Below are 23,309 nucleotides of genomic sequence, written 5' to 3'. Positions count from 1 at the left end.
TTGTCACTACCCTAGACTAACAAATACACCAATCTGATCTCAACACTTCCTACTTAAATCCCTTTAAAAATCCCTGGCACGACAGATAATTCTCACAAACTGACCCCTATTATCACTTAACTACACCATTGCCATTCAACCCTCTAGCTGGATTTAGAGGTCTCTTGCCTTCCTAATTCTGAATCATCTCTCATTCCTTGGTGCTTTTTACTTTCCCGAGACATACTTCAAGGAGTGTGTCTCATCTCTTTACCTAGTTAACTTGTAAGCAGACCCTGAATCCTCTCAGTTCTGGTATCTTCCTCAGACTGAGCCCTTAAGTCTAACTTAAACTTCTGCTAACATACTGGGTTTATGGATAATAAGGTCATTGGCTGGTTGCTTAGTTTTGCCATGAAATTTGAGATCCTTGAACACAGGCCTCATTTGTTTTTCTATATTCAGCATGATGCACAGAGCAGATGCCTGAAAAAGTAAGCACTTGGTTAACATATTTTTAATATTTTTTTTGATAAAACAGTGCATGGATGGATGGATGACTAATCATAACAAAAAATACTTTTATTAGGCTTATAACAGGTTGGTGTTTTTCCCTGTACTCCACTGATAGTAACACATGTGGTCAATCCTAATACTCCTGAAGACATGGATACTGAGCTGAGTCTAAATGGTCTCAAGATGGTCACATTATTTCTCCACAGTCAAACTAAGTGACAGAGACAGGATTCTGACATGGACATCTGATTTTAGACAGTGTTCTGAACCACTAAACTTATGCTGATGACAGATGGATGGGTTGATGGTATATACAAGAATATTACAAGCAGAGAAACAATGAAAGAAAAGGTGAGAAGATCCACACTATTTTTATGGTCAATAAACTTAGCCACACCTGCAATAAATTCTGTATTGTAAAATACTGGCCTTTGCTAGTACATGTCAAATTAAAAACTGAACCATATTTTTGAAAACAGTTTCCATTTCCTAATGTGACCCTAAATATCTCATGTTAATGAAGTCCTAAGCCCTGCCTCCCTTGAAATATACTTCTATCTATTGAGATCATAACATTTAAACATATATTCACAACCACTCTCTCATCCAACTTATCGAGTGCCTTCCATGTGCCAGGCACTGCTTTTACACTGGCACTACCACTCTCAGAATACACACATGTAAATAAGATAATCAGAGACATTTATAGGCGCCATGGAGTGTCAAGGTTAGAATCGTAGGCTGTGGAGCCAGGTAACCTGGGTTAAACACTGACTCTATACTAACTGTGGGCCTCCCGCAGTGCCCATACCTGCTGCAGCTGTTGGTCTCTTCCTCTATAAAATGGGCATAACAGCAGTCTCTGTCTCGTGGGCTTGTTGTGAGGATTAAACCGTTAATGCTTGTAAAGTGTTTAACACAGTACTTGGCAAATACTCTAGTAAGCATGTGATAAAGGTTAGTTGTTTCATATTGACGATTTTTTTCTGATAAATTAGGGCTGATTGAGCTGTTTATATGAGGTGGTTTTCTATGATAAAATAAAAAGAAATCTGGAGATCTTCTCTGGTGGGGAATATATTAAAGGGATATAAAGGAATTAACAGCATTTGTTGCCATAACAAAAACATTTCTTGGTCTCCAGTGGGCCTTTAAGGACCTATAATTTACATGAGTGCTCCTTCCAACTCAGCAGGCGATTGGAGGCGGGAAAAGCCCTCAGTCTAAGCAGGCGGGCTTTGGCTGAGCTGCTCTTGTGGGAAGAACAGAGGTCAGGGACTCCTTGTATTGAAAGCCTTTCTCAAAATGAAGGATTTGGCTTCTGAGATTAATGTTCGGGGTGAACCCCTGCTATATTTAATTCTCTTTTCTGTGAACTCAGGACATTTTTAAAATTCAGTTAGGGGCCCTCCTATGGTGTGGCATGGAAACTGCAAACCCAGATGCCCTCCTAAGAGAGTTCTGAAGGCCCTCCCTCATCCTTTGACCTATGGACGGATGACTGTGTTCTAAGGTTAGTCACTGGGCTAAGTCTTTTGGATTAAAGCGTGCCCAGGAGTAACATGTCATAAATTTGCACAAATGCACAATGAAGATTTAATATAAACTTTTTTAAAATAAAAGATTTTTAAGAAAAGCCTTCCCTGGGTAGCTAATGGCCACCAGGTGAGGAAAGGGGAAGCTGTAAGAACTATGGAGATGAAAGGTCTCTTTTGGGTCAAATTACATGTTCTAGATTCAAAGAGGGCCTATTTTCTAAATAGTTTATGCTGTGAAAAATACCCCAGCCTCCATAGAAAACTTGGATTCAGATGGGTGATTTTATCTCATCCAGAGACAACTGCTCTGTTTCAAATAACATGAGGCAACATAAGGAAAAGAGGAAAGAAATAAAAGCATTGAAAAGATATCTCACTATTAAATAGTACCTAAATAGCCACTGTCATAAGGTTTTTAAACTTAAATTCATAAGAATTTTAAATTTCTCTCTTATACAGATAAATAGCAGTAAGAGCAATCATACAAACAATTACACAGCAATTACTATGTGCCAGGCATGGTCCTAAGCAATTTGCATTTATTTTTTATGTACATTGTTTAGGCCTCACATATACCATTTTAGTACATGGGCTTTGGTCTTTAAGCTAAATAACTAACATGTATTGAAAACTTAGAGTGTGTCGAGTACTGTGCTTTTCTGTGTGGCATCTCATTTTTTTTTTTTAAAGATTTATTGTTTATTTATACTAGAACCGGGGTATAGGCCAGATGCGCGGGAGGGTGAGAGAATTCACCAGAGACAGAGTGGGGAGCAGAACAGGCAGACTGAAATACAACGAAATGACTAAAATACACTGCTGATGGGGAGCAGCGGGTGAGACAGGAGAGGTCTGCTGGCCATGTGGGTTGCTCCGAGGCTGGCGGGGATCGAACTGGTGCTGCAGAGGCTGTGGACAGCTTCACAGCGCTGTGCTCAACCATCTGTGCCACCAGGGAGGTCCCGGCATCTCATTTATCCTCGTGTTGGCCCTATATATAGGTGTTGCCATCGGCTCAGGATTAGGTAACTTACCCGTGAGCCCATGGCTACCAGGATGTAAAACTTGGATTTGCTGACTTTGAGTCCAAGCTCTTTATCTTGATGCAGCACTATGAATACAAAGGGCCTAATTGTATTTAATAGGTGCGATTGTGATGATCAGAGATAATAATATATCATTGGAAATGTTATGTAGATGAGTGATTATTATTATACTTAGATTCTTCACAAAGATCTGAGGCTTTCCTGGATTGATGAGGCAAATGCTATTGGAATAGTATTGAGTTCAATTTTTATATATGATTTAACTATGTTAAAGACAATTCTTTGTGAGCCTTGGAGTAGATTTCTTTCCAGGTGCAGAGGGAAATACCTTTTCTAAAGGACCTTCACTGTGCCAGGAAATGTGCTGAGATTTCACCTCCCATTTTACTCTTACAGAAATCCAGAGAGGTAGTGTTATAATTTTATAGATGAAGAAATTGAGGTAAGCAATTTGCCCAGCCCGATATAGCTAAGAGATGAAATTGAGATTCAGATCAAATTTGTGGGAAACCCAGCTCCATGCTGTTTACATCCACTGTAGCACGTAAGCAACAGTGGAGGATGGAAGCAGAAAACAAAACAAAGTACCCCCTGATCATGGACTTTGCCTGGGACCTACAACAATAATAATACATAGGCATAGGGTCAGCCACAGAGAAGAAAGAATGAATGCTCAGTCTATAAGCCTACCACTTAAAACTCTGTTTTATTTTCACCATATTCCTAGGGTGGATTGTAGGAAGTAGTTACGAACAAGAATAATACCCATTTAATAGGTGGTAGTGGGCAAAACAGAAAGGAGAAGCAAAAGGGCGGGCAATAGTTGAGAAAAGCAGCTGACTGTGACCTGCCATAAGGACTTACGTCCAGGGACTTGTGCCTCCTTAAGTCAAGCCTTTGACTCCAGTTCCAGTTCACTGACCTCCACACTTTCAAACTCATTATTCCTGGTCATTATTCCTGCAGATTCTTTGGCACAGTGCTTCCTATGGAAAAACCTGTTCTGAGGTGGAAAAATCTGTGAGCCTGAGAATGTTCCCACTTGAATTCTCAGATGGTCCCTGACAACAAAAGACTCTTAAGGTCACAATCCAGATTCTTTGGGAAAAGAAAAATCCAGGGTAACATGGAACTGGGGCTTATAAGTTGTTTTAAGAGTGGACCCTATTTCATGCCTGGCAGAGGCCACCCTGGGATGTGGGGGGAGAAACTTGGATTCCCACTGTCTGCCTTTCATTGCTCCCCTGGCAATGGGTAGCTGGTCTGAGTTAAATTTTGTCCCATGTGACTGTCAAAGGGATCAGAAATGCTTTAAAATTCCCTGATGGTTTTAAGCAATTATTTTCTGCAAAGGTGGCAAATAGTGCCTTTAGATTTAACTAGAACTGAGAACTAGTTTCAGCATTCAGTGTAATCTAATTGACCTCAGTGTCTTCATCTGCAAAATGCGGATCAAGTAGCTCACAGGACTGATCTGTAAGGATCAGATAAGATGCATTGGGTGAAAGTGTTCATGTACAGTACAAAGGAGCTCACTCAAGGAAAGGACTTGTGAGTTCTTTAAAAGTGAAGTTAATGAGGGGAAATGGTGGCAGGCCTGAGCAAACTTCACCTTCAATAATCACTCTTTAATATTTACGAGGAGTTTTAAAATGATTTCCACTATGTCACACTGGTTTTCAAATGGCAATAACCATTATTTCTCCAGCATTGTCTTCTTCCAGAACAGCACAAACAGCTCTCCCAGGTCAGACATCCACGTTAGAATAAAGTACACAGTCAGGTCTGAATGCTGGGTGCCCAGTTTTCTTTCTTAAGTGACCTCCATGGATTTACCTCCAGGTGTCCTATCAATCTTGCCACTTTTAAGTGAGATGAGAGTCAGGTGGACACTCCTTTACCTTTATTTTCCATTACATTTAAGACTGCCCACATGTAGGTAAACAGTTTGGAAAAATGTCATCATTTGAATCTTCCAGAGGCTGAAAGAGGTTTAAAAAAGTTGCTCATGGCCTTCAAGTTTGCCAGGGACAGTGCTGGGTCTTTTTTTTTTTTAAAGATTTATCTTTATTTATTTATTTTATGTATTTATACAAGCACTGGGTACAGTCAGAAGCGCGGGAGGGCGAGAGAATTCACCAGAGCCAGAGCGGGGAGCAGAGCAGGCAGAAGGACCGAAGTACACTGCTGAGGGGAGCAGCGGGCGGCGGGAGAGGTCTGCGCGCCATGCGGGACCCTCCTCCGGTGGCTGGGGAGCAGCCGGGGATCGAACCGGCGCTGCAGAGGCTGCAGGCAGCTTCGCAACCCAGCGCTCAACCGCTGTGCCACCGGGGAGGCCCCAGTGCTGGGTCTTGATGCCCACTTTTTCAGAACAGGCAGAATCCAGCTACAAACAATAATCATGGCAGCTAATGCTATGCATGCCAGGCACTGTTCTGAGCTCTCTGCGTGTAGTAGCACATTAAATTAGCAAAAAATCAATCAATCAATCAATTAATTATAAATAAATAAAAATAAAATAAAAAAAATTACAGTTTTGGACAAGTCCTTCACTGAAGTAGCTTTACGAAAAACAGGTTTTTTTTTTTTCAGTTGAATGACATTGCAACCCGAAATCACAACTCCGTTTTAGGTTCCTGGTGGTGCTTGCTTCCTCTTCTGGTTTGTTTAGTCACAGAATTCGATTCCTGTTGGCCGATTACGCGCCCACAAGCAGGCTTAGCGCTCTATTGAAATGCGTGAGGCTCCTTAACTCTTGTATAAACAGGTAATACGCAGGGGTGGGGCACAGATTGCGGGTTTCTTTGGGATGGGGAGAGGGTGGGGGTTAGAGCCACCTCCCCAGAGATCACTGAAGGTTCAGGGAGGGCTTGGCCGCAGTTTTCAAGTGCAGTGTTTTTTGTTCCCTTTCTAGAAACCAGCTGTAACTTTAGGTCAGAGCGCATTAAAACGAGCCACTTCTGAAGGAGCGGCGCCCAGGCCCCAGGCCCTGCTGCGGAGGCCTCGGCAAAGGTCAGAGCCTTGTCCGCGTGACTCTGCTGCGCGCGCCCGTCGAGCAGCCGTCCGCCTCAGGTAAGGACGCTCGGGAGGTGCCCCCTGCCTTCAGAGGCGCCTGGGCGCTCGCCGGGAGCCTACCTGGTCCAACGACTTCTTTGCTACAGAAGGACGGGGGTGGGTGGTACTGATCGGCTCGTGACTCAACAGCAGGTTCCTTCTTCCTCGCACTTGGTTGTGTTTGGTTTCTCGGAACAACCCGACGGGGGCCTGACGTCTGCTCCGGACGCCTGTCCTCAGGTGGAGCAGGTGCCACTCTGGGGCCATGCCTGCACGTCAGAAATGGATGTGACCCTCTGAGGGGGGCGAGAAGCCTGTCGAGCGAAGTCCCCCAATCGCTCCCATCGAGGCAGATTTTTTTTTTCACCTTCAGCCAAGGTATCTGCGCTCCTAAAACAACAGGAATGTTGCACTGGCCCTTAGCCAGCCGAGGCTCGGCGAGCAGGATAAAATTTCAGTGCAGATTTACGGGAAGTTGCCGGTGTTGGGAGTAAAAATCTGGTTTGGTGAGTTTAAGGGAAGGGAGTCGACGAGAGACAACCTTGCTACTGTGAGGCGAATGGCCTCGGCTGGGGGAGGGCGGCCGGGGGCGGGCGGAGGGAGCGCGCGCGAGCTGGGCGAGCAGCCTCCGAGCGCTCCCCGCGCGCCGCGCCGGACGCAGCCCGGCTCCCGGGGTGGACCCGCCGGGGTGGACCCGGCACCGCTCGGCCCGCAGCCTCGCCCCGAGAGCCGCCTCCTGGGCATCGCTGCTGCTGCCCACTCTGGAATGTGCGGCTGGGGACTGGGAGAAGCCGGGGCTGGGGGAGTCGTCCTGGTGGAGAGTTTCTCTCTGCAGGTCTCCAAGGTTGGGAAATTCTGACCCACTGGAATTCCCAGAGCCTGGGAGTTGAGCCTAAAAACGATCTGTTGCTTTAAAGCGGCGCGGTGGGGAGTAGCTGGACACTCCTTATTTTGGTTTTACATTAAAAAGAGGGAGGCCGACGAGATGTGGTAGGTGACTTCCTAGCTGTGTCAATTGCTACCGGGCTGTGAATGGTGTTAATTTCCGAAGTGGGCGACTCCAAATACATAACAAAGGTAAGGTGGTTTTTGGTGCTTCTCAGCTGCTGTCCCTTAAGCTTTATATTTGGGTTCCAGGCTTGAGTTTGCTTGTTCTTTTTCTTCTCGCCCATTGCCACCCTCCTTCCGGTGCTGGGGTAGTTGGTGGGAATGAAATGGTTTGTAAAAGCTTCAGCTTCTGGGAAAGCAGAATCATATACAGTCAGCTAACTCGTGTTTCCTCTAGTGATGAAACCTTTTCCATACAAGAAACATTTTTTTTTTTTTTTCACTGTTGAAAATACGATGGGACGGTCGGTGACTTTTCAGAATCCGATTCTTAAAGTGAGCCTGAGGAAACATGACAGACCTCTCTTAAATGGGGGACATGAGGGTGATATCCCCTCCCCGCCCCCCAGCAAGGCTGTGAGGCGAGTTCCTGTGGTAATTTACTTCTGAAGGTAACACTGAGTTGGCGCTTAGTTGTTCAAAGTTAAAAATTCAATCTGCATAAAAGCGTAGGCCAAATGAATTATGACAGCTGACAAATCACCACTCACCAGATATTTAAGAAATCAGTGAAAAGAAATGGAAGTGGAATTTTTCAACTAAGTGATTCATTTTTTAATGAGGTAAAAGATCAGCTAATCTTTTGGTGCGGTCCCAAGGCATTTGGTGATGTGGCTTCTGCCTTGAGGTTTATCAAAGTGATTATCAAAGTGTCTTCAAGGTTACTTACAGGCCACTGCTGATTGCAAGGAAAAACCAAATAGGTTGTTCTAGTGTCATTTGAGTGACTCAGTTTCTTCAGCAGGAATATAAATTAAAAATGTGTTCTTTGAAGTTTTAGTACTGGAAGCACATTCATTTTGTTTTTTAGGGGAGAAAGCAAAGGTTTGACTACACAAACATGAAGTTGTAGCAGTTTTAAACTCAGTTGCAATTAGAATTGCGGGTGCCAATTCTAAAAGGTTGTTAGTGTGTCAGTAGCATAAAACACAACCGCTAGACAAGCTCAAATACCCAACCGAGGTAGTGAGATAGCACTTTGTGGGAGTTTGTGTTGCTGTTAATTTAAATAGTGAACTTCGTCAGATTGATGATGTGAAATCTTGGAAATAAACTAACCCAGTCTGAAAGGGAAACAGGAGGCGGCGGCAGAGAAAGAAGTTTGGGTTTGTATCTTTTTCTTGTCTACTTTAACCTTCACCCTGTTCTGATATACGTATCATTGTACTCTTTGACTTCATTATTACATACTGAGAGATTGAATAATTGGAAATTTCACCATGGCCTAGCTTCAGGATCAAAATTCAGTGCTAAATCAAGAAATAAGCTGACAAAAGCCAGCCCCTAGCCTGAGTCTGCCACGCTTCACCTGACCAGGCTACACTTGAATTCATCTGGTCAAGAGTCATTTTGAATGCATTCTGAATATGAATCAAAATTACCTTTCTCTTGGTTAGTGAGTTTTCAAAGTTTATAGGATTAAGCATTCAGCATCATTTTATTTCAGCCTCTATGGTTTTAATATTTAATTTTGGTTCTCCAGCGCGCAGCTCTAGGTTAACTTTTGAAAGGATTCTGCTTCAAACAGTTGGTGATACAGAGGATGAAATAAAGACAGAAAGCAAGGAGACTGGGCTCCTGGACACGTGTCTTATGTATTTGCTCTATCTAGAGTTTTGAGACTACTCACGTTTTTTTCTCACATGTTAAGAACATTTAGATCAGACCATTCTTCTTGATTTGATCAGAAGGTTAAGCAGGTGAAATGATCTTCTTACAAAATGGATTTATTTCCTTTCCAAATTCTGCTCTTGATCTGAAGGTTGAAAGTAAATCATGTACCAAATAATTGAGCTCTGACTACTATAGGAAAGGGTTTCCTTTTTCAGTTTGGCTTGCACCTTCACATTTCAGTCTCTTCTGATTTTTCTTGAACTGGCAGGGGAATGTGTGCAGGGGTACTGGTGAGGGGGGCAGATTTCCTTAAAATTCAGCTGAGGCTTGGACCTCCCTGGTGGTGCAGTGGTTGAGCGCTGGGTTGCGAAACTGCCCGCAGCCTCTGCAGCGCCGGTTCGATCCCCGGCCACCAGCGAGGGTTCCACATGGTGAGCAGACCTCTCCTGTTGCCCGCTGCTCCCCTCAGCAGTGTATTTTGTCAGTCTGTCTGTTCTGCCCCTGGCTCTGACTGGTGAATTCTCTCACCCTCCCATGTTTCTCACTGTACCCAGTGCTTGTATAAATAAATAAATAAAATGCACACACACACACACACACACACACACAAATTCAACTGAGGCTCAAACTGAATTGTGATTAGATTACCTCCGAGGATGCCTAATCCTAGAAAAAGTGTTAATAAGAGGGCCTAGTTGGGATCCTTAAGACTTAGAAAAAGGATATATTTTGCATGAATTTAAAATTTGTGTGCCAAATATTTATATGACAATGAAAACATAAATGCCTTTTATTGTGCTTGTTAGGATGATTCCAAGTAAAAGGTTATATTTGATCTTTTCAACTGCTGGCCTGATTAAATATGAGATATAATTTTACTCTTGGGAGCACTCTCTGTGCCTTATGGTGAAGTGGCATTTTTTTGATTTAATATCCATAAGAGGGGTGTGTTAATCAAAGCAACGCCCTGTGGACAGTAATTTTTTTTTTAAGAACAACTGGAAAAAGGTTTTTAGTAATGGCAATGCTGAGATGATCTGGGTTTAGAGATAGAAGGCTTTTAGAACCCCCAGAGAAGAATGATAGTAGAAACGATAAGTAATCATTCCATTGCCACCTCAAGTTGTTGGACACATCCCGTGCTGGAGCCACTGAGAGGGACATGATACTCTGCCAATTTTTGTGCGTGGTCCTGAATCATCTCATCATGAAAACACTCCTGAGATGGTCCCAGATTGATTTCTGATTATTTCTCCTTCTCTGTTAGTGTTTCCCCTTCTATTCTGTCTGCCAGCATCTGCAGAGGGAAAAGATAACCTTCCTTTTGAAGTCTCTGTACCCACTATCTTCCCCCAACCCCTTCAGGATCGCTTATATTTTGCCATGAACAAGGTATGAGGGACGACTTGTTCAGTAAAAGTAATAGGGAAAAGAATGGAGGAATAAATGGCCAAGAAACAGTTGAAAAACAAAGACCATCTGTAGTATAAAATTTACCAGAAAGCTCCCATAGAGATTATCAGTGACCCCAAACCATTGCAGGTGAACTGGCAAATGTTAAGTATTGGAAGCTTCTCTTCACTTTGGTAGATCATATGTACCTCGTGCATTGCAATAGGTGGCTCATTGCAAGGAGATCATGATATTATCTCTTAGTACAACCAAAAGTAAATTGGTACAGAAGGTACAGGTCCTACGAGCATACTCCCACTGAGTCCATTCTGCCTTGACTACTTTCTGCAGTGATTTAAGGATAGTTAAAAAAAAAGTCACTACTCAGTTTATGTAACACACACAGACACACACACGAGCATTCTTTTTTGTTGTGAATGTTCAGTTTTTGTCATCAAACTTGTATGTTTAGAAATATTCAGTTTACATGTTTGTAAAATACAAAACATAGTAAATTGATACTCTATTAGAAATGACTCACTGTAGTTGCTCTTTTGGACCAGGTTTTAAGAGTGGGGTCATTTTAGAACACAAAAGCACACTCTACCTCTCTGATGACCACTGGAGAGAGATGACATCAGGAGAGGACAAAATGCTCATGTAATGCTGAAAACCTTTTTTGATTTTGGAGGAAAATATCAATCTTGTCATCAGCAGATTCGTGAGTTCTGCAATATTTATATTTTCATTGTAAATTACAACCAGCTGTATAAATCAAGAAAACAATATCTGGTCTCCTCAAATCACCATACTTTTTTTTTTTTTTAAATAATAAATTTTATTTTTATATTCCACATACAATTGCAGCCCCCCCATTCTGACCCCAATCCCTCCCTCCCGCCCCTCACTCCCCAAAAAGTGTCTCTGGTTCATAGTTTTTTGTTGATTTTGATTTTCACTTTCTTATAGTTATTCATTCTCCTGGTCCCTTATTTAAGTTTTCTAGATTCCTGCTATGAGTGAGACCATCCGGTATTTTTCTTTTTCTTTTTGGCTTATTTCGCTGAGCATGATCCCTTCCAGCGCCATCCATGTTGCTGCAAATTGCATGTGTTTATCTTTTTTGAATGCTGAGTAATATTCCATGGTATATATGTACCACATCTTCTTGATCCAGTCATCGATTTTTGGGCATTTGGGTTGTTTCCAAAGCTTAGCTATTGTAGACAGTGCTGCTATAAACATAGGGGTGCAGGTGTTCTTTGGAATTGATGTTTCTGTGTCCTTTGGGTAAATACCTAGGAGTGGAATTGCTGGATCATATGGAAGCTCTATGTTTAGTAGGTCCAGAAATCTCCACACAGCTTTCCACAGTGGTTGGACCAGTTTGCACTCCCACCAACAGTGCAGAAGAGTTCCTTTTTCTCCACACCCTCGCCAACATTTGTTGTTGCTAGTTTTTTTAATATGTGCCATTCTCACTGGTGTAAGATGGTATCTCATGGTAGTTTTGATTTGCATTTCCCTGATGACAAGTGATGTTGAACATTTTTTCATATGCCTGTTGGCCATTTGCATTTCCTCTTCAGAGAAGTTTCTTTTTAGCTCTTCTGCCCATTTTTTGACTGGATTATTTTCTTTGTTGTTGTTGAGTCTCATCAGCTCTTTGCAGATTTTTGTGATCAGTCCTTTATCATTAGTGTTGGGTGCAAAAATGTTCTCCCAGTTGGTGGGGTTTCTCTTTGTTTTTGTTATTGTCTCTTTTGCTGTGCAGAAGCTCTTTAATTTGATGTAGTCCCAGCTGTTTATCTTTGCCTTCACTATCACTGCTTTGGGTGATGTGTCTGTAAAGATGTCTTTGATGTGCAAATCACGTAGTGTTTCGCCTATATTTCCTTCTATGTATTTTATGGTTTCAGGTCTTATGTCTAATTCTTTAATCCATTCAAATCACCATACTTATCTTTGGGTATACAGTATGTGGTTCTTAAGAACATGGCGACCCAGGGCCAAGACTATAGTGCCTGGTGGAGGTAGCTGAATGAAAAGGGGGCTGGTAATAGTTTTAGCATCTGATTTGTGCTCTACTTTGGCAAATGGTCAATATTGATCATATTCCTTGAGTTTCTACCAATGGAAAAGACAAACTGGGGAGAAAGAACCTGATCCCGGAAGCTATGGATAACCCTATGTGGGTGAGCAAGAGTTAATGTACATACCAATGGGCAGTGGTAGGTGCAGTGAATGCAGGTCATTGTGTGCCTGAAACAGGAACAGTACCCTTTTACCTGACCAAGGAAATCCCAGCCTCAAGAATTATAATACAAGGTCTCTGTCTCTTAGAGCACTGAGAACTGGCTCAGTGATTCTGAGAAGCACTTCATGTGGTACCACAAAAAAGTATTTTTAATAAAACAAAGAGGAGTTTTCTTAGGTGTTCATTCTCTTAGATGATTGTGATCGCCATTCTGAAAGTGTGTATTTTGGTCTTTAAAGTTCAGGTAAAATGTTCCTGTTTCTAAAAAGTTGGGGTCTATGTTAGTGATAACAGCACGGTGATTTTTGAAAAGATGGCTTAAATAATATTTCTTTTTGTTTTTTGGCGTTAAAAAAAAATAATAACATGGTTCTCGGTACATCAAGCCCTTGCCAAGATTAGGCCCATCTTCTCAGTAGCTTTCTCAAGACAAAGTTGCCTTTGTGTAACTACAATTGGGAGGATTTGGTGACACAGAAAATTCAATGGGGCACTGCAACTTATTATTAACAGAAAAAATTCAATGACCCGATGTTTTTGTTATTGTCTTTTTAAAATATTCTGCCAGCTAATGTGTACATATTTCTCCATGTAGAAGCTCTTACTGTTTTAGACTTTCCCGGGGAAGAATGTGGTGGTTACAGACTCACCTTGGAGTTCATTTAGATTAGAAAAAGGGCAAAGCTGCAGCACGCTGATGGTATGGAGAGCTCAGCTCTGTGGGCAAGTTTGTTCCCAGGGTAATCAGGAAAATTTTATCTCACATGGAGAGACAGAAGGGAGTTAGTTAGAGTAAACATGACAGTCTGGGGGGAAAGGGATGACTTTTATGCTAAATTCAAACTCCAAAGCCAAGTGGCTAAGAACATACTGATTTGTATCAAATTCTGACTCTGCCAGTTATGAGATAAAGGATATTTTCCATTGCTCAGTTTCCCCAACTGTAAAATGCTTACTTCAAAGGGTGTACTCTTGGCCAAGGAAAAGAGATGAGGGAGGACAGGTGGCTGACAACTTGTACTGAATCACTTCTAGTGACATCTTATTTGCAGAACAAAGGGGATCCAATAGCAAGTTAGTCCTTCCCACCTGGTGCAAACAATAGTTTGGCCCAGGAATCTTTGCTCTACATTCAGGGTTCCAAGATCCTCCTTAGGCATATGTAGATTTGCCAATGAGTAAACAGAAACTGCCAGCTCAGATGATAGAATGGGCCCTGGAATTTGTGTCTTTCCTCTTCAGTTGTGCCTTATTCAAAGACAATCGCTCCCAGTGCCTGAGACCAAGTCTGGGACTGCAGAGATCTTAGGATATTCTCCCAACACCCTTCCCAGAGCGCTGAGAGTGACTCAGAGTCCCCACTGGGAACTGTAAGAAGCACACAGACCCTGAAATTAAATTAAATGGTAACTCATATATTCTCACATCCTGGTAATGTGTGAAGGGTCTTATCCTTTCCCCATTGTCTAGAGCCGGTCAATAAACTCATTAGTGGAAGTACAGAATCTGCTTATTTGTTATCTTTGCTTCCGCCTTTTCCCTAACCCCATAGGAATCTGGAGTGGCTTTTTTTAAAACAAAAGCCATATCACCCCCTGCTGAGAAAATTTTGATGCCTTTCCATCTGACTCAAAAACCAATGAGGCACTATTTTTCTAGTGCCTTTCCCTTTCTAATTTCACCTTGTCACTCACTCTCTTACTCTCCTTTAGCCAGTTTCATGCCTCAGGCCTTTGCACTGGTTGTTCCCTCTCCCTGATCTTCCTCAAATATCTGCAAGACTTACTTGTTCACCTTCTTCAAGTCTGCTTTTCCCTAGCCCACCTTAAGCAGTAGTACCTCCATCCTGCTCACTTGTTCTATCTCCCTATCCTGCTCTATTTTTTATATAGTATTCACTACTTTTAAGGGTGATATGCATTGTGTGATTTATTTATTGTCTTGTTTCTTGTTAGAATGTCTGCTTCATTTATTGGTGTACCTCAAGTACCTTAGAACTGAGGTGTCCACAGAATAGGTGCTTGATAAACATTTGTTTAATGAATGAAGTACCCAAGCTTTTGCACAGCAGCGTTTGAGTGAGTGTGCTCTACTCAAAATACAACAATCAACATGTCTTTGAATGAGCGTGGGCTTTCTCCCAGATCTCTCCTGTTAAGTTGCCATGTTTTCTCTGCTGCCTTTGGTTTCACTGATGGGGGCCTATGACTAAGCAAGGCAAGGCTAAGCATGGGGCTGGCGCAATCATTTCAGCACTTCTGTTTCCAAATCAAAGCCTCCTCTTTGGCAATCTTTTTGTGATTTCCATCTAATTCTTACAACCCTCTGTTTTGAACCAGTCTTGTGAATTGCATGCCCTACAGATAATTACACTTGACTAACTCATGTTATGATATTGTTTATCACTTTTTCTATTGTCATTTAATTATAATTAATGATTGTTCTGAAAGTAACTGTCAAGTGTAGGTGTTTTTTTTTTACTTTCTCTTTTGACCTTTGTGATTTTGCCAAATGCCAGCTGCTGTTCCAAGATTGACTCCATCTAGATTTTTCTGGATTTCAGAGCCCTGTTAAGTATCTTGCCTTGACTTGGCATGAAATAAGAGTGCTAGTGTCATTGTCTGAATTTTTAATATTTCTCCAGGACCTTTATACAAAACCTTGGTTTGAATAACAAAACAACTCTGATCTGTTATGCTTGTTTGCCAGCCCTGACATCATTTTCTCTCTTTGCACAGTTACCTTGGTTTGACAAAATTGCTTTTTTTGGTTCTTGGAGCTCCCTTTGTGCATTCACCTGCCTTGTGCACTAGAAAGGGCTTCCCCAATGACTATTGTTACTGGTCTAGATTTGGGGACCCTACAATGGGTTTCATAGGGAATATACACTCCAGGAAGAGTTGGCAGTAAAACAACAACAAAGCAATAGCACATAAATTCTGCTGAAGGTACATAGGATACACAGGATTCTACATTTACTTATTTCTGAAATTTTTTTAAAGATTTATTTATGCATACAAGATCTGGGATGTAAGCCAGAGATGCAGGGGGCTGGGGCGGGGGGGTGGGTGAGAGGATTCACCAGAGAGAGTGGGAAGCAGAGCAGGCAGATCTACTGAAATACACTGCTGAGGGGAGCAGCAGGCGAGGCAGGAGAGGTCTGCTGCGCCATGTGGGTTTCCCCTGGCCGGGGATTGAACTTGTGCTTCAGTGGCTGGCAATAGCTTGATAGCGCTGTCTTTAACCCCTGCACCACAAAGGAGGCCCTATTTCTGAATGTTGTTGATCATGGCTTGTGGCTGATTTAGAATTATCTGGATTTTTTCACTTCTAAGTTGATCTGAACCTATCATAACAATTGATTGTAAATGAATCTGGCCACTGTCATCACAATTAATAGTAAATTGATTGGGTAACTATGCTCATAATTAATAGTAGCTGGACAATTTGTTGAGAAATTTAAAAAAAAATTCCTGATATACAGCTGATATTTTTTAGAGCTTTCTGCAAATTATTTTTTCACTTACCATATGTGTTGAATGTGACAATAAGTAGCCTATAAATGTTGAGTTAGACCTCTCTTTAAAAACCAGTATAGGGCCTCCCTGGTGGCGCAAGGGGTTAAGCACTGCACTATGAAGCAATTTGCAGCCTCTGCAGTTCCATCCCCGGCCAGCCAGGGAGCAACCCACATGGCACAGCAGACCTCTCCTGACTGGCCCGCTGCTGCCCTCAGCAGTGTATTTCAGTCAGTCTGCCTGTTCTGCTCCCCAGTCTCTGGTGAATCCTCTCACCCCCCACACCTCTGGCCTGTACCCCAGCTCTTGTATGCATAAATAAATAAATCTTTAAAAAAAAAAATTAAAACCAGTGTAGAGGGAGGTAATGGTAATTATAAATTAGAAAAGTTTATCAAAATGTAGAGCCAATGAACATTAAAAAAAGAGAAAGATGAATATGAATTAAATGACTTTAACACTGAAAGGATGCTTTTTTCTTAATGTAAACAGACTCAGCTGTTATTGAGCGGCTGTTATATGCCAGATACTCGGCACTAGGTATACAACAAAGAATGAAAGTTTTTGCCCTCATGGGGTTTTCTTTGGGGCTGGAGATGGGATTCAGTACCCTGAAGGATACTAAATAGGTACTAGACAATAGTAGGTAGGACTATTGCCTGGAACAGTCTAGAAGGCTCTTTCAGGTTGGTGATGCTGAAAGCATCTGATAGACTGGGAGATCCCTGTCAGATGCACTCATGACAGTCTTAAGGCTGGAAAAGGCTTCACATGGGTAGGGAGATAAGTAAGACTGGTGTTGATATAGTGCTGGGAGTGGAGAGCAGAAGGCTGGGGTCACTGAGACTCAGAGTATGTAGACCCTTCATAGAAAGAAAAACAGTTTGCATTTTCTTGCTTGGAGCCCCGGGGAAGGCCATGCAAAAGGATTTACTTGTTAGATGATAATGTTGACTACTAGGTAAAGACTCAGTTGAATGGAGGTTGTCAGAGAAGATTAGGCAAGAAAATTCCAGAGTTTTTTTGAGGGTGGTGGTGGAGGTGGAGGGAAGTTGGTTAACTGGGGGTAATTTCTTCTGTTTTTCCTCCTGCCAATGCTGGGGGTCACCATTGTCAGTTCAGCCTTGTCAGGGGGTTCACCAGCGGCTGGCAGAAATGGCATGTTTTGATGGCGAAGGCCTGACTGTAGGGATGAGGGAAAGAATGAGAACTCTGGAATGTGTTACTGGGGGTGATATGGGAAACTTGGGGAGAACAGGTTTGAGGGGACACAGATGGAATCAAGGGTTCAGTTCTGGGTTTGATGCTAACTATCTCTTTAATCAGCCAAGGAGATGTTGAAAGTTTCCCTTTTGTATTCAGTGGCTCTAGCAAGAGCAGGAGGAACCTCTTCTAGGAAACTGAAATTTTGTGTCTTAGTATTTCTTTCTCACTATGCCCAAATCTGCAAATATAGACAAGGTGTGTGACCTTTATTTATGAATCACAGATCACAAAATAATATTATCAATTGAGTATCTACTACTGTGTATAGAAAACTGTAATGGGGGAGTCAGACTTTTAAAAAAATCTTAAGTATAGTCTCAGCCATCAAGAATCTTTTCACGCAAATCAATCTGATATATATTTAATATTTAAATATTAATATATTTAATATTTACATTATATAACATATTTATAAACCAGTATAAATATGTATATACATACTTAATATATAATTATTTAACATATTAAATGACATGTATTTAATATTGAAAATTAAATATAAATTATACATTAACAAAGATTCATTCCATATTACAAAAAAAGAAAAGAAATATTCCAGAGCAGAACACAATGGATTTCCTTGTGACTTACAACCACTTTAGAGGCATGCAAATTTGTGCTGTAAATATTGGCACATAAAAATGGATCCATTTAGAACATACAGACGTATTTCTTGTCGCTTCCTTTCTTACTTTACAAAAACTCTCCTGAGATTCTTCTATTTATATGAGTGGAAATGGGAAGCTAACTCAGACACACCTAATGACTTTGTGAAAGGCTAATTTGTATCTCTAGCAAACCCATATTTTGAGTTTCTAGAGTAAGCACTCCCCTTAGGATGGTGAGCAGGCGTGAAACCTGGGGAGCTTAGAGAAGTAGAAACTTTGTCTATGGTTTATTTGTATTGCCACCAGGCAAATCTTCCTTTCCTATCGTGGTTATCCTAAGAGAAGTGATTAAGCATGTATTTCCATTTTCATAGGACTAAAATGCTATAGTTTGGTCTGAAGTGATGGAAACTTCAGCAAGAAAGATGTTTAAAAGGTTATAAACCATTAGGTCTGCGTGGAGGTCGGAGGAGAGGTTATAATGGATAGACCCTGTTTTGCAATCACAGTTATAGAAATGGTGGTGTGTCAACACCAATGGAAGCCATGAGGTGTAATCAGATTTACTGTTGCCTGTTTGGGCCAAATGGTGTGGGTTTTGGTTTGCATAAGTGGGGTCAGTTTCCCCAAGAATATGTAGCACCTGAAGGTTTCACATTTATTTAAATTCCATTTTTAATATGGAAGATATTTTGATGAGGCACGTCTGTAATGTGTACCTGCAACCATCCCTTAGAGAAAGGAGAAGGCTTGTGTCCCAGTAATTTTTGAACAGCTGTTTGTAACTAAATATTTGAAGTTGAAAATTAAAAAAACACAATAATAATTGCAGATGATAATAGTTGACATTGAATGAGTACCTACTATATATCAGGCATCATGCTTTCAAATGAACAAAACTACCCTTATGTAGTACGTCCTACCATTTTCCACATTTGACACATATGGAAATGAGACATGACAGGTCAAGCCACTTGTCTGGGTTAAATAAGGGTTGGAACGCAGACTTGTGAGGCTTCCCAAATGAGGTCAGGTTTGGGGAAATCCCTGACCAGGTCCCAGTCTTCTTACCAAGATCTACCACTCACTTATAACACCTCCAAAAAAGCAGCCGTGGATAGGACACTTCACTGTAATCTTCCTGACTTTAAAATTATATGGAAGGAAGGTGACGTTTTGAAATAGACTTAATTTTTACATAGCTCTACAATTCTCTCAATCTTTTTACCTGTATGTTTCAAATCAGTGAATTGTGGCTACTTTATAGATGCCTAAAGGGAACATGGGGGTGTGGGAGTAAAGGGGTGGGGGATGATGAGAAGACCATTTACCATAGCATCAAGTTACTGCCAGATCAGATGACTTGTCCAAATCTTACAGATTTATTCTTAATTTCTGAATTCCTTTTGAGATAGTGACTGTTGTTGGCATACAGTCTTGTTCTTCTAGACTGGTGGTTCAAGAACACTGGTTTTCCACTGGGGGAGATTATCCTCAGGAGACGTTTGGCATATCTGGAGATATTAGTGGTTGTCACAATTTGGGAGGGTGGGTACACTGGCATCCCTGAACAGAGGCCGCAGATTCTGCTAACCTTCCTGTAATGCACAGGACAGCCCCTCACAACAAAGAATGATCTGTCCCCTTATGTCAGTAGTGCCATGATTGGAAAAACTCTTTCTAGATGAGTCTTTGCTTATGGCAACCGCTTTAGATCCTATACAACACAAACACTTCCATATACAACACGCTTAAAGGGAAGATGGAGGTGTGGGAGTAAATGGAGGGCATGGCTGAGAAGGGCAGTTCCCGTAGCATTAAGTGTAACTTTAGCTTTTAACTCTCATCTCTTCTGAAGATTCAGAGCCTAAGAGTAAATTTGAGGTAAGGCAGTGACAAAGTCAACCTGATTTCTGTTTTTAGGAGGCAACTGTTCACTAGCAGCCTTCTAGAAAAGTCTTCCATAGTTTATTTTCCCTCTGCAGTACTAAATGTTAGTCATTATACTGTTTTCTTGGGTTCTGAGAATTTTTCCTTAAGACCCACTGATATCATTAAAATACAGCATTTCATTAGATTTTGGCTTGTGAGAGATGCCTTGCTCTATAAATTGCTGATAGAGCTGGACTTTGAGAACATTTGTTTTCACACCTAACGATGCCTTCAAATTTAAAGCTTTAGTTAAGTAGCAAGAAGTTGTCCTATGCTTTATCAAGTCTGTATCTTAAAGTCATTGGAAATGAAAGCCCTTATACCATGCTTTAAACTCCTTGGAGAGAAGCTATATGAAATGAATGCATGCTGGTATAGGAACACGCTGTCAGCAGCTTTGGAAAACAACAAACATGCTGGAAATGAACTTCATGTACTAAGCTGATATTTTCCTTTGAAGAAACATTTTGGTCAATATTTGATGTCCTGCAGATTTGGGGAAGAAAGATAAATGCATTTTGGTTTGCATTGGTTCCTGGTTGAGGGAAGCTGAGTTTACCTAGTTTTCATAAGAAATTAATTGGAACTAAAGGAAACCTTTCCTGTTGTGCTAGGCCTGGTCAGGTCACTTAAGGTAACAAAGTTTAAAATATGCCCTGTTAGATCAGGCTGCATGAGATGTATTTTGGACAATGTAATTCCTGGAATTTCTAGTTACATTCCTCAAATTGTCTGCTAGGTACAGACCCTAAATTCCATTATCTTTCCATACCCACACATGGTGTCTGTGACCAGTGAATTCATTCAAATTTCAGTGAACTTACATCCATTTGCCTCCTTTCTATTTTCAAGAACAATTGGTGCTATAATATATGACCACTTGTCAAGGAAGTATTTACTTCTCTTGCCTCCAAAGGTAACTTTCAAGCATCTGTAGGTACCTAACTGCGTCCTGGCACTCTTGACCTTTCATGCCTTTGACATTAGAGTCCTATTATATCTCACTCTTCGTCTTTGTGTTCTGAGGAGGCATAAGTCTGTGTGGAAGGCCAACACTGTGCTTGATTATTTTATTTTAGTTGCTTCTCTCATGATAGGGGCTGAGGAGGATGGGTGGATGCATACATCTCATTCATCATATCATTGATGTGATGGACAAATTGTCCTACTTATTTTAAGATGTTCTATGATTTCGTCTTGAACAATGCTTTCAAGTCTGCTTCCAAAGTTCTTCTTGAACTTTTTGGTAATAATAATAACTTCCACCATTTATTTGTGGAGTAAATGTAAATTCTCTGTCAAGCATTTGAAATACAAAATGAGTAATACTCTAGATTTTTAGGGAGCTCACAGAGTGAGACATGTAAGGGGGAAAAAAAACCTCTTGTGCTTTCTATAATAGAGATGTTTGTTTATTCATCCATGAATTCATTGAAAACCATTTGTTTTGTGCTTAGATTTAGCTTCTGGAAATAAGAAAAGATGTGTTTTAAAGGAATTATCATTTAGTACAAACTGACATATTAAAATGAGTGCCATATGTTCTAGATGCTAATAGGAATCAATAGAATCAGTTTCACCCAAGGAAGAAGATGTTTAGGAGATTCTTCATAAGGAGAAGACTTTTAACATACTTAACATTACATAGTATGTGTTAGGTGAATGATTCTCTTCTAAGTACCTTACAAAGATTAAATCAGTTCGCATAGATGAGATACATATCCCCCTTTTACAGACCAGAAGACTGAGGTACAGAGAAGTTAAGTAACCTGCCGAGGCTTCCATACCTAAGACATAAGAAGGACAGAGGCAGGGTACCCAAGCAATTTGTCTCCAGAGTTAGAGGCGATTCTTGATGGAGACTCGAGATATGAAAAAAAATATATGCCATTTAATGAGTCCAAAGAGAGGGATGAGGCTGAAGATAAGAGAAGAAATCAGATCATTATCTCAGAAGCAATGCAGCCCTTTGTAGAAAATAAAGAAAAATGGAAACTAAAAAAAAAAAAAAAAAAAAAAAAAAAGGAAAAGGGTTCCCACTTCTTCAAGAACTACATTCGGTTTTTTTTTAAAAAAAAATCTTTTAAACTTTTGTGTAATGTGTTTGCATTTTTTCACGTGGTTTTCCTCCAACCATACTGCAGTCTGAAAGCTACTGTCCCTCACTTTCTCTCTCTTAATCCTCACACCATCCTGTGATGTTCGTAATCCTCATTTTTACAGAGTTGGACCCCGAGGAAATGGGCTTAGTTCACATGGAACCCAAAATTCAATGTAGGCATCTAAGGGGAAGTTCTGGTTGCTTTTTATGTCACGCCTACCTCCCTGGCGAAGGTGGGTATGAAAAGAAGAGGTATGGAGATGTATCCAAAACTGCTAGCTCAATGTTTTGTGTCATCTTGTTTTTTTCAAATCAGGGATGACGACAGGATTAGCTGAGTCTAAGGAATGTTCATATAGGTTACGCAGCTTCATTCCATGGTGTTGTATGTGTGGGAGTTCTGCTCCTTACATTGACTTCATACATGTGCTCTCCCAGTGGGTGGCTTCCAGGCTAAGATCTGCAGATTGTACCTGCCTTCCTAACACCAGCTTCGACAGGATGGCGATTATCAAAGCACAGGTTATTATTGCTTCAGCAATCTCTAGATGCAGGATTTGCATGTTTGCCCAGCACAAACAAGCCCAGTTGACAGGAGAGAAAAAGAAATCCAAGTCTAAGCTTGTTTCAATCTGGATAGTAAAAGAAAGGGCTTTTCATGCTGTTTTGTACACAGTCCTAATACTCAACAGGGGGTGGGCCCCCATGCAGGGACATGAGAACTTTTGCTACTGGGTTGGTCCTTTAGAGCCTGCACACTTGAGGAAGTAAATTGCAGTTGACCCTTGAACAAAGCTGGGGTTAGGGGTGCCTACCCCCATGCAGTCAAAAATTTATGTGTAACTTTGGACTCCTGAAACTTAACGACTAATTTTAGCTGTTGACTGACACCGTAATGATAACATGGAGTTGATTGACACCTATTTTAAATGTATTATTTGCTGTATTCTTTTAATAAGCTAAGTTAGAGAAAAGGTGTTATTTAGAAAATAAGAAAACATATTTACAGTTCTGTACTGCATTTACCGATACCATAGTTTGTGATTTATTTTATGAGAAAATCTGAGTGGACCTTCTTGGTCCAAACCTGTGCTGTTCAAGGGTCAACGTATTCTCTTTAAATCTGCTCTTCCCTAAAATGGTAATTTTCCTTTTATTACATTGATAAGCACTTACTGGAGCACCTCTGGTTCTGGTCATTCTGCTAAATTTGGGAAAGTCATAGATGAGAAGGATTCTCTTCCTGTTCTCAAACTGCTTATACTCAAGCTGCTTATACTCCAGTGAAGGCCAGCAACCTCTATCCAATTTCTTGTAGTCTTACCACATGCTAGCTGCACGAGTTGCCCGGGGGAGCTGACAGTGTGGGAAGAGAGGAGGG

The 23,309-nt window shown here is 41.2% G+C and overlaps 1 protein-coding gene across 6 annotated transcripts in view; it reads left to right on the top strand.

Annotated features, from left to right (window-relative positions):
- RBM47 (RNA binding motif protein 47) overlaps window positions 1-23,309 on the top strand; it is a 148,073-nt gene that overhangs the window by 5,189 nt on the left and 119,575 nt on the right. For 2 of the 6 annotated variants that reach the window (XM_037530606.2, XM_037530602.2), the window contains exon 1: window positions 6,830-7,210. The gene's annotated coding sequence lies outside the window, so the exon portion shown is untranslated. The other 4 variants (XM_037530603.2, XM_054688327.1, XM_054688326.1 and 1 more) reach the window with 4 other exon arrangements.

Source organism: Talpa occidentalis, unplaced genomic scaffold (assembly GCF_014898055.3).
Source record: "Talpa occidentalis isolate TD23 unplaced genomic scaffold, MPIMG_talOcc4v2.1 talOcc4.6, whole genome shotgun sequence".
Classification (NCBI taxonomy): Eukaryota; Metazoa; Chordata; class Mammalia; order Eulipotyphla; family Talpidae; genus Talpa; species Talpa occidentalis.
Note: the sequence above shows the minus strand (reverse complement) of the source record. Positions and strands in the feature narration are given on the sequence as shown.